Below are 11,823 nucleotides of genomic sequence, written 5' to 3' on the forward strand. Positions count from 1 at the left end.
ATTTTGAACTGGAAAGCAATCAGCTTTGCTTCTGTGGTGACCCGGAAAGAGAGTAGGTAAATTTTATGAATATTTTCTTTAGTAAACCCGTAGTTCAAGATTTTATTTTCATTTGTTGGTGTAGCGAAACGTTTAGCAAGAATAGCATTATACGCCCCTCGAGTGGAGATGGTTGTAGTTGGTGGCGTGGTTTCAGAAGGGGAGCTCTGGGTACTGAGAGATGAATTTCGAATTAACATTTTTCCAAGTGATCGGGATAGCTCTGATGAGACCGTAGTACATAGTGAATGGAGTGTTGACCTTGAATATTTTTTAAAGTCAGCTAGAGAGAGGAAATCTCGATTTTCGTTTAACAGGTCCTTGACTTGTATAATTTCCTGTTTAAACCAGGCGCAATAAAAATCGGTTTTTGGTCAACCAGGATGCTAGAGTTGTTCCAAATGATCTCATTTTCCGGGTTTTTTTCCTCAGTGGAGGTTAAATGTTCATATTCTTGCCAATAATTTACTACGGCGGTTTTAACGCTATTAAAGAGTTTAAGAATAATAAATCACCTGGCACAGATGGATTTACAGCGGAGTTTTATAAGTTCTTCTGGCCAGAACTAAAAACCGAAATGACCTCTAGCTTCAATTACGCTTTCCCAAATGGATCACTTTCAATTAGCCAGCGGCGCGGAATTATCTCTCTCATTCCTAAAAAAAAATAAAGATAAAACGCTCTTAGAAAATCTTAGACCAATTTCACTCCTTAACGTAGATTATAAAATTTTGACTAAAGCAATTGCGAGGAGAATAGAAAAAGTACTGCCTAACATTATCAACCCTGACCAAACCGGATACGTCAAGGGTTGTTACATCGGTGAAAATATAAGGCCAATTCAAGACCTCATGTTTTGCACAAAAATGTTGGTTAAACCGGGCGTCGCTATTTTTTTAGACTAAGAGGGACAAGAGGCTGTGGGGACGAGAATGGTGATAAGCTAGTTCTCGTGGATCATAACCATCCAGGGAGTAAAACTTAGCAAGAAAACAAACTGGATTGACCTTATTATTTTCAGTGGAATGTCTGTTTGAAAGGCATGTAACACTAAGATTTTCTTTGTGAAGTGTTACCTCGATCTTTCATCATGACTTTCATTTGCCTAGTTCCTGTACGGCTTTTTTCCCAGGCCTTCGCTGTATTACTGACGCCACTACTCGTTTCGGTGACGTATCCGGGACGAACGGCCGGGGAAAGGCCTCACTTTTTCGCTCGGACCACGTGACTCGAAACGAGTTGACCGCGACGAAAATAGAGGCCTAGGAACTAGGCAAGACTTTCATGATATCGGGAGTATAATGCCTGTTGTTTTCAAAGGCGGAAAAAGTGTCGTTTTGGATTGCAGTTAGGAAAGCGCCAGCTACGATGTTCGGAAAGGAAACAACAGCTTGCAAATTCGTATTACATAATATTTCTTTCCTTTAAAGTTTCTGCCATTGTTTTATATTCAGCTAAGAGCCGAGCAGATAAGACTGCCATGTTAGTTTACACAAAGATATATGAAATTAAGATAACGACATTCCAACGCCATACGGTTTGTGGAGTGCTCCTGTTTATTGGTTTCTCATTACCGAAGTCTAACTCTGGCAGAATACAACTTTTCGTAAAACGGAAGGCTATCCTCAATGGCTTTTATGACATCAGCAGGTACGTCACTTCCGGTTCATTGGATGAGCTCTCATTCTTGTCACGTGGCTTTATGAAGCCATTGCTGTGAATGGCTCGGTGCGTCCAGGTTCTATGTTCCATAGCCTTGGGAACCTCGCCAGCCTTCCAAGAAGTCATGTGATCTTCGTATTGGATACCAACCCCCTCACAGTAAGCCTTCATCATCTCCTTGGGTGAGCTGAGCAGGTCATCCGCATCGACTACCACAGGATTGGGATCAAGTTTTTCTTTCACAAACTCGTACATCTCGTATAATTCCTTGAAGCCAGCCTCACTGGGATCGAAATAATCCCAGTTGCGGATTTCTGGATTTTCGATCGCTCGATACAGCGAGGGAATGGATTTCTTTGGATCGCGAATAAGGAATGAATGTTTAGCGTCATGAAAAGATTCCTCTAACATCTCCAGTCTTCCTTTGATGTGTAAACCCATATCTTTGATGAAAACTACCTCGACTCCATCGTCCGTCTCTTGATCGATGATAGATTTGGCAATGGCTTCGTAACTGCTAGTCTGATGGATGTTTAGTGATGCGAAACGAGGACTCTGTCTCTGTGGGCCAAAGTAGTAAACATATTCAAACGGTTCATCGATCAGCTTGGTCGTAGACAAAGTGTGAATCGAACGCTCAAAAGCTGAAGAGCAGGATCGGGGTACGGCCCACAGAAAAACACGCTTGATGTGCCGTTGGCTTGTCATCTCTGAATATTACAGAGTCTGTTTATCGCCTGTGAATGCATCAATAGCGACTATTGTTACATGCCTCATTCCGCGACAAAGCACTCCCTCATATGCAAATCAAATCAAGCGGTAATGAGGTTGCCCGCGGGTACTTTGCAAAGCTCCAGTAATTTTGCCGATTAACAGCAGAATACCCTGCAAGTAATCATATAAATTCAACTTTTGAAGTTTCCCAGATTTTTACTAAACTGGGTGCACAGTTCGTGCGTTGACTTTACGTTGTCCAATTTCTAATTGACTTTACGTTGCCACGTTTTTTCTTGGTACTTACGCACGTTACACTTACACGCACGTATACGCACGTAGCAATCGTGAGGTTTTTTAAAAAAGTTGAAGGTCAACTGTTTTCGCGGCTGTTTGCGGTTACGCAGCGATTTAACCAATCATGCTTTTGGATTTTATCACATGACACTATTTACCATGTGGACGCCATTTTGTTTTAAATCGCCGTCGATGTACATGTAAACATCGAAAAATATTCAGATGTAGAAGCACTTTTCATCGAGGAAGTTGGAAAATTTCAAGCAATATGGAACTGACTACAGACCCAAATTACAAGAACGCAGTAGTAAAATAAAACGCCTGGCGTCAGGTCACAGAGGCAGTGAATCGGGAAGAAGGGAAGGCCTACTCCAATCTTAATTATGGCGTCTTTCGGAAGTATTTATAAAATGACTCGTGGTCATATTCACGGGGCATTTCTTTTACCAGGATGTGGTATTCACCCGGCATTTGATAACGGTTTAACGGTCTTACCCAATTTCTCTTGCGGTATTTTCGTCTTCACTTACGACTCTATTTCGTCTTTGCCGTAGGTAAAAAAGGAGAAGAAAACGCTTGTCGACAGCGAACGCCATTACTTTGGCGGCAGGGAAATCAAATTACCCGCGATCTCCTTGCTTTTTGGCGCCAAAATTCAGGATGGCGGGCAATTAACGTACTTTCAACGCACGTTTAACAAGTAGCTATTTCAAAAAGCAATAGCATTTCGTTTCCGGATCGCGGAACGATAAGCATTATAAAAATATAAGTGATAAGGGACCGGTCATTATTTATCGCCTGGGGGGGGGGGGGGGGATTTTTGCGGGATCACTTGAATTATTGATGAACGGAAGGGGGGATCAGTCGTAACTGAGAGCCCAAAAGTGGGGATCACTGAAAATTTTGGCAGGATTCAGATGCGGGACCACTCAAATCTGTTTGGATAATGCAAGTTTGAGAGCATACAAAATAAATGCGCCCTTTCTACTGGGATATGATTGCATTTGCGGTCTCAATTTGTTCTAACACAACTTTATTTAAAAAACGAAAGCTGTCACACTGGGGAATGTGCACATTTCAATTTATATTTAGAACGTTTGTGTTTACACTTTTATATTTTTCCTTTAAAAACGTGCTTAGCTAATATTCACCTTTGAATAAGACAGGTGAATTCTTAATTGTGAACCATAACTCCTGATAACTGAAACATTGAGAAATAGCATGTTTGTTTAAAGGCAGGAGCCATGTCAAGGCAGTCTACGTAATTTTTTTGATTACTTCCAAACGGAAGGAAACCTCAAAATAATAGTTTTCTATCATAGAAAAACAACAAAGGAGTAATAAAAATGCGAAAATAACCGAGGTTGGTTTCGACTGACGAAGATTAGGAGGGATTACAAACAACAAACTTGAAAAAACTTGCCATTTTTTTCAAGATGCGTTGTCCGCGACGTAGCTGCTTTAGACATGAAGCATTGATTCGCGCTCTTGTAAACCTGTAGGAGCGGACTGAGGATCCGGGTACAGCGCAGTCTTTGTGCTTTTTCTAAATAGGCGAACTCATCGCTTTCGAATGCAACTCTTTATAATGCCTGAAATGAACTTACTAATGTTTTGGCACACTCCGTATTTCTCACTTTTTAGAAAATTATTCGCTTTGTTTGACAGCTCCTCTATCTTATCAAGTTTAGCGCCAATCGCATTTGCTATTGTTCAAGCAGCTAGTTCCTGAACCCATATTACTTGCGACGAAACACAGACTCGTAAATGTGTTGGCTATGCTGTTAAAAAAACTTCAATTTCTTGGAGTGTTGGTTTGGCAGAAGATATTTTTGTCAGGGCTCCATAACTGGTAACTGAATATGGGTGCAAAGACATCGAGGGGGGGGGGGATCACGAAAGTTATCAATAGTCATGAGGGGGGGATCACTTCATGGAATAACGTTTCAAGGGGGATCACCTAAATTTCACAATGTTTATCCCAAAATCCTCCGCTCCCCCCAGGCGATAAATAATGACCGGTCCCTAAGTACGGCGGGAAAGGTTGAGTAGAGAGAAGAATTGCAAAACAGTCAAGTTTTTTGCATGCATGCAAATTCCTTTGCCCTTCCGTGCCAGCACACACGAGACATCCGAAGACATCCAGTCTTGTTTGCTCTCATAAGCGCTCTTATTGGTGGAAAATTTACAAAGTCAACAATAAAATAGAAAGAAGCTGTAATATTTACATAACAATTAAACACGGAAGGGTTCTCATTATATTTTTCACCAATACAGCCTGGTTTTCACTAGCGACGCAAGCACAAGCGCAAACATAAGCGAAATCACGCAAAAAGGACAAATTTTGATCCTTGTTCTTGTGCTTGCCGCAAGCACAAGCACAAGCATAAAACTGCAATGCACTTGTGCTTTTACTTGAGTCGAAGCCGTTTTCACGGTGAAATAAGAACTGTTATTCTTGCGCATGTGCTTGCGTCGCTAGTGAAAACCAGGCTTACACCGCTTAAATTGAACTTAAAAGTATCGAAGTCCGGTCAGGTATTTCTATTTGTTATAAATTTACATAATTTCCGTCTTCCTGACAAATATATTTTCGATATTTAAAGAACATATTTTTATCAAATTGTTTGCTTCTACAACTACGTGTTGACACAGTAACGAGCGTTCTTCTGATTGGATAGTAACCCTGCTGTTTGAAAAGTTCACAGCGAATCCAAAACAATACCATTTTGTTTCTGAGGAAACGAAATAAAAAGAAGCGCTTTTAATTACTTTGTACGTGACAGTAGACTACTGGTAGTCTGTCTTTTCTCTTAGGGTCCGAGAAGCGTGCGTTTATATCGGGAACGCGAGCAAACTAGTTGAACTGATGGGTGGATGAGAAGGGGCTTGCCTCCTCGATCGCGTGATCCGATCACGGGCGCACTCTTGTCTCGTCCAATCCTTCCTCGCGCGCCTTATACCCTCGCCGTGCCTTGCCCTCCCTTAGGTGTAGCCTTATGCTCCAGTCAGAGGAGCGAAGAGGATGAGTGAGTGAGAGTGTGAGTGAGTGCCTTGCCCTCCCTTAGTAAACTTCTAGAGAAAAACAAACTGCAAGCAGTCTAACGCGATAGTGGAAATTTGTCAACGTACGTTTTTTAACGCACGTTTTTTAACGCACTTTTTACGTACGTAAATATTTACGCGACAGTGGAAATCCACCTAAAGGAGCACAACGATATTGCGCTTTTGTACATGTGCGAAGAAATATTAGCATACAAGAGAACCACCTGTTTAACATGCATAGAAAAACGTTTCTACTCGCACTCGTTCGGCATGTTTTCGTTTTCATGGCTTCCTGTTTGCGAACGTTTCGGGAACTTAAAACCGCCGAAAATAAAAAAAAGTTTTTACAGAGTGCAATACCAAAATCCACATGTTCAGTGACAGAGCTACGTGTTTTTGAAAATTTGGAGCGAGTGTCAGAATGGAAGAAGTAATAAAAACCCTTTATTGGGGCTGAGCAATATGAATGAGATGACGGCTGAATAGTTTAACTTTTGGTTGGTAGGATCAGTTTTTAACAACTGTACTTTCAATTTTCCGTAAGAGAAAATCTTGTGTATGATTATTCTTTTCCTGAGAGAATACTATTAAATATTGTTTTCTCTTTTGCTTTGATTACTGTCGATACAAATAAATTAATGTTAAAAAACCTATTTACTGGTATTCTTTATACAGTCGAACCTCTCTTTACGGACACCTCTCTATAACGGACAATTTCCGATGTCCCGACAAAATTCTCACATATTCTCTTTAAAAAAACCTCTATAATACGGACCCTCTCTTATACGGAAAACAGACACTAAATGTTGACCCCAGGGTGCGAATTCATATAAACGTAATCTCTTTATTACGGGCACTCCGGTGATCAGGCGATGATATTTTGTGTTTGTAATGCAATTTCCTGTTTCTGGTTACAAAAGCAACAACGTAACGCTTTATTCATCTTTGACGCTTAGCTTTGTGCTTAGCGTTAATTTTTTGACTGCAGCATTGCGTTGCAGAACATTTCGAGTTACTAAATACTTTAAGCGCTGTGACGTCATAGTGGTGTCCTCTATAATACGGACACCTCTATAATACGGACACTTTGCTCTGTCCGTTCGGGGACCATATTACAGAAGTTCAACTGTAGTGAAAATCAAACCTTTGCAGCTCAGCAATGTTTACATGGTACAAAATAACACCTTGCTGGCGAGCAAGCTAAGCACTGGCACATCCAAAATAAAGCAACTTCAACCAGTCAAACTTGACTTTCCTTTGTTTTGAATGTCCCAGAGTGGAGCCTGCCCTTCAGCATCGTGAATATTTTGAAACATGTGACCGTTAGCTGCAAAAAGCTCATTGTGGGAGTCGCAAGCAGAAGAAAGGAAGTCCTCGGAGGACCCGAGAAGTAGCATTGTAATTGGTTTGTTCTTTCGCTTCTGCTGGTGACTCCGACAATGGCCGTTTTTATACTAAAGACGAGTTACCCGTCTGGACGAGCTTCGGCAAACATTTTGTTGCTCGTCTGGTTATGCGTCTAAAAAGACGCGCACAAGACGAGTTACCGTCTAGATGAGCTACTTTTCAAAATGCGTCTTGAAAGACGGATACCGAAAGAAGCTTGTCTTGACGCGAAACGCGTCTTGTGCCCGTCTTTTTACTAGCTAGAGACGCATAACCAGACGAGCAACAAAATTTTTGCCGAAGCTCCTCCAGACGGGTAACTCGTCTTTAGTATAAAAACGGCCAATCTAGTTTCCATCAGCTATTTTCATTGGATCATAAGCGACGGACATGGAAACGTTCCGATTCCGTTTAGTTTATGACTCGCTCACGACTCCGATTTTCATTAGATCGTAAGCGCTCTTATGACTCCAACTCCTTCGCTAGCTCGCAGGCTATCAAAAAATCTTCATTTGTGCATCCAGTTTAGTAAAAATCTAAGAGACTTCAAAAGTTGAGTTTAGCTGCAGGGTATTCCGTTATAAATCGGCAAAACTATGGGGGGGGGTAGGGTACCTAAATTCTTAAATCAAACGCCCAGCTAAACGAAAAAAGGTATCTTAAAACTGACTATCCGTTCAAGTATTAGTAAAGCGATGTTATAAAGATTTGTGTTTTGCTTTGTGCGGTTAGCCGTTATTTGGTTCGTCACGAAACGCTTCTCCTCCCCTTGAATAGGGTGTCATTTTTCGGTTTTGGGCCTTAAAAAGGGTATAAATTTTCGCCTTATTTATCCTTAAAGTGACGGGGTTAAAGAACCTTCGCGGCACACCCCTATCCGAAATTTATGGGAGTACCGCCCCCCCCCCCCCGGCCCACCCGGCAACCCCATGACCCATGACCGCTTGATTTGATTTGCATATGAGGGAGTGCTTTGTCGCGGAATGAGGCATACAACAATAGTCGATATAAACAGACTCTGTAATATTCAAAGATGACAAGCCAACGACAGAACAAGCGTGTTTTTCTGTGGGCCGTTCCACGATCCTGCTCCTCAGCATTTGAGCGTTCGATGGACACTTTGTCTACGACCAAGCTGATCGATGAACCGTTTTGGAATGCTTACTATACTTTGGCCCGCAGAGACAGAGTCCTCGTTTCGCATCACAAAACATCCATCAGACTAGCAGTTATGAAGTCATTGCTAAATCTATCATGAATCAAGCGACCGAAGATGACGCCGGGGTGGTTTTCATCAAAGATATGTGTTATTACATGAAAGGAAGACTGGAGATGTTAGAGGAATCTTTTCATGACGCTAAACATTCATTCCTTATTCGCAATCCAAAGAAATCCATTCCTTCGCTGCATCGAGGGATGGAAAATCCAGAGATCCGCGACTGGGATTATTTCGATCCCAGTGAGGCTGGCTTCAAGGAATCATACGACATGCACGAGTTTGTTAAAGAAAGACTTGATCCCAACCCTGTGGTAGTCGATGCGGATGACCTGCTCAGCTCACCCAAGGAGATGATGAAAGCTTACTGCGAGGGGGTTGGTATCCAGTACGAAGATCACATGACTTCTTGGAAGGCTGGCGAGGTTCCCAAGGCAATGGAACATACCGGTAGAGCCTGGACGCATCGAGCCATTCACAGCAATGGCTTTATAAGACCACGGGACAAGAATGAGAGCTCATCCAATGAACCGGAAGTGACGTATCCTGCTGAGGTCATAAAAGCCATTGAGGATAGCCTTCCGTTTTACGAAAAGTTGTATCCTGCTAGAGTTAGACTTCGATAATGAGAAACCAATAAACAGGAGCACTCCACAAACCGTATGGCGTTAGAATGTCGTTTTCTTAATTTCCCATATCTTTTTGTTAACTAACATGACAGCCTTATCCGTTCGGCTCTTTCAGCTCAAAATTAAACAATGACAGAAACTTCAAAGGAAAGAAATCTTATGTAATTCGAATTTGAAGCTGTTGTTGCCTTTTCGAACATCGTAGCTCGCGCTTTCCTATATGCAATCCAAAACGACACTTTCTCCGCCTCTGAAAACAACAGGCATTATATTCTCGATATCATGAAAAAGCGAGGAAAATCTAAGGGTTACATGCCTTTCAAACAGATATTCCACAGAAATGAATAAGGTCAATCCAGTTTTTTTAAGGGACCATGTCACGGATTTTAGCAAATTTTTGAACAGCCAAAATTTATATTTGTGTGGTAGGTAAATTAAAAATAATGGACAATTTTTTATTAACAATTGCCATTTTCGAGCACTAAAACTGTTTAAAACCGCGTTTGGCGGCGGATTGCTCGGATGGAAATGGATTGCAATTTGAAAACGGTAGCCAACGTTTTCAAGTTGTTTCCGCTCGCGTTAAAAAAATCGATATTTATAGCCGAAGTTTGATTTCTACCCCCAAATAAAGGTTATATCTTCAGTTAAATGTTCAAGATAATGTTTTTCATGGGTTAAGTTGCCTGCCACTAATTTCAGAACAGTTTTTAAACAGTTTTTAAAAACCAAACATCTGCGAAATCCCGTGTCTCATGCCCATAGCCCTTTTCGTTTTTCTTAGCCGGCAGGGCCTTGGCACGGGTAACGAAGGGCTCTGGGGACACAAGGGGCGCTTTCCATTCGACCAAAAATTCCGGTAATTTCGGAACAAGGACGAATGGTACAGAAATTTCCTGGGAAAGCTTCCAGAAAATCCGGAAAGTGTTGACTTTCCGAAATGCGAACCATTCAACCGAAAACCCGGAAATTCCAGAAGCAAAATCAAATGGAACTGAAAGTTCCCGGAAATTGTTTTCGAAAATTTGGGTCTACCTTGCGAGGTTGACCTCTTTTCCGGAAATTTTGGAAAAAGCATAAAAAATTTAGGTGAACTCGGTTGCTTTTCGTTGTTGTTTTGCAGGCGGCAGCAAAGAAATGTACAAATATTTATAACGTGCGTGCTGGCTACGCTCATTATCACTCATTAAACTTTTTGGGTTGGCGACGTTTACGTTGCTTATAGTGTGCCTTTTGAAAGGTCCCTGTATTTGTGGCCACGATGTCATTCACGGAGTTTATTTTCAGTTCTCGGAATACTTTTTACTTGCGAAACCGGCCACAGTGCATTATTTTAATGCACCGTAGAAATTTCCATATTAGACGCACTACCTGACCATATGCAAATTTTTTTTGCCTTCCGTGCAGTCAACCGGAAAAGTTGGAAAATGCTGTTCCATTTGCACTGGAATTTTCTGGAAACTCAAACCAGAAGTTTTGGTCGAATGGAAAGCGCCCCTGGTAAATCTAACAACTACAGAGAGCATAAAAAGAGAAAATTTTATAAGTGTTCTACATTTTTAAGACATTTTTCGTACCATTTTGCGTACTATTTTGCCTACTGTTTTGCGAACTATTTTGCGTACTATTTTGCGTACTATATTGCGTACTATTTTGCGTACATTTTGCGTACTATTTTGCGTACATTTTGCGTACTATTGCGTACTATTTTGCGTACTGTTTTGCGTACTATTTTGCGTACTATTTTGCGTACTATTGCGTACTATTTTGCGTACTATTGCGTACTATTTTGCGTACTATTTTGCGTACTATTTTGCGTACTATTTTGCGTACTATTTTGCGTACTATTGCGTAATATTTTGCGTACTATTTTGCGTACTATTTTGCGTACTATTGCGTACTATTTTGCGTACATTTTTGCGTACTATTTTGCGTACTGTTTTGCGTACTATTGCGTACTATTTTGCGTACATTTTTGCGTACTATTTTGCGTACTATTGCGTACTATTTTGCGTACTATTTTGCGTACATTTTGCGTACTATTGCGTACCATTTTGCGTACTGTTTTGCGTACTATTTTGCGTACTATTTTGCGTACTATTGCGTACTATTTTGTGTACATTTTGCGTACTATTGCGTACCATTTTGCGTACTATATTGCGTACTGTTTTGCGTACTATTTTGCGTACTATTTTGCGTACTATTTTGCGTACTATTGCGTACTATTTTGCGTACTATTTTGCGTACTATTTTGCGTACTATTTTGCGTACTATTGCGTACTATTTTGCGTACTATTGCGTAATATTTTGCGTACTATTTTGCGTACTATTTTGCATACATTTTTGCGTACTATTTTGCAATTAAAAAAAATTAAAACGATTCGTTCGAGCCTTATATCAGGTTCAAAAGTTTTTAATTTTTTTTTGTTAAACACTTTTTTTTAGTTTGAAAACGTTTCAGTGAATCAATGATAATAACACTTTGCGATAAGTTTCTTTACTTAATCGAGTTTCTGTGCTGAAAGTTTAAAGAAAATTTATCGAGCCGTTTTATAAATTTTTCAAAAAGCGATTAAAACCAAAAATTATCTAAAAATGACAATACGAGTGGTCGAAATTCTCAAGAATTCTCAGAATCGTGTTGTGAAAACTCAACAAAACTTTTACGACTTCGAAACATTACTTTAATACACAGTTTGGCGCTATTTGAGATTACTTCGTCTACGTAGTGTTTGTGTCTCGGCTCATTTATTATCGCTACACAAAAAGTACAATCTGAAACCTTTTTACGATTTATTCGAAATCAAACATACACTGAATTTTTTAATTCTTGAA

At 40.5% G+C, this 11,823-nt stretch overlaps 2 pseudogenes; one reads left to right on the forward strand and one right to left on the reverse strand.

Moving 5' to 3' along the window:
- Nucleotides 1–1,259: 1,259 nt before the first annotated feature.
- LOC144628382 (uncharacterized) lies at nt 1,260–2,607 on the reverse strand (annotated as a pseudogene).
- A 5,221-nt stretch (nt 2,608–7,828) lies between these two features.
- On the forward strand, nt 7,829–9,015 carry LOC144628381 (uncharacterized; annotated as a pseudogene).
- Nucleotides 9,016–11,823: the final 2,808 nt, after the last annotated feature.

The sequence above is a fragment of the Oculina patagonica genome, chromosome 10 (assembly GCF_052425735.1).
Source record: "Oculina patagonica isolate OP01 chromosome 10, crgOcupat, whole genome shotgun sequence".
NCBI classification, from domain to species: domain Eukaryota; kingdom Metazoa; phylum Cnidaria; class Anthozoa; order Scleractinia; family Oculinidae; genus Oculina; species Oculina patagonica.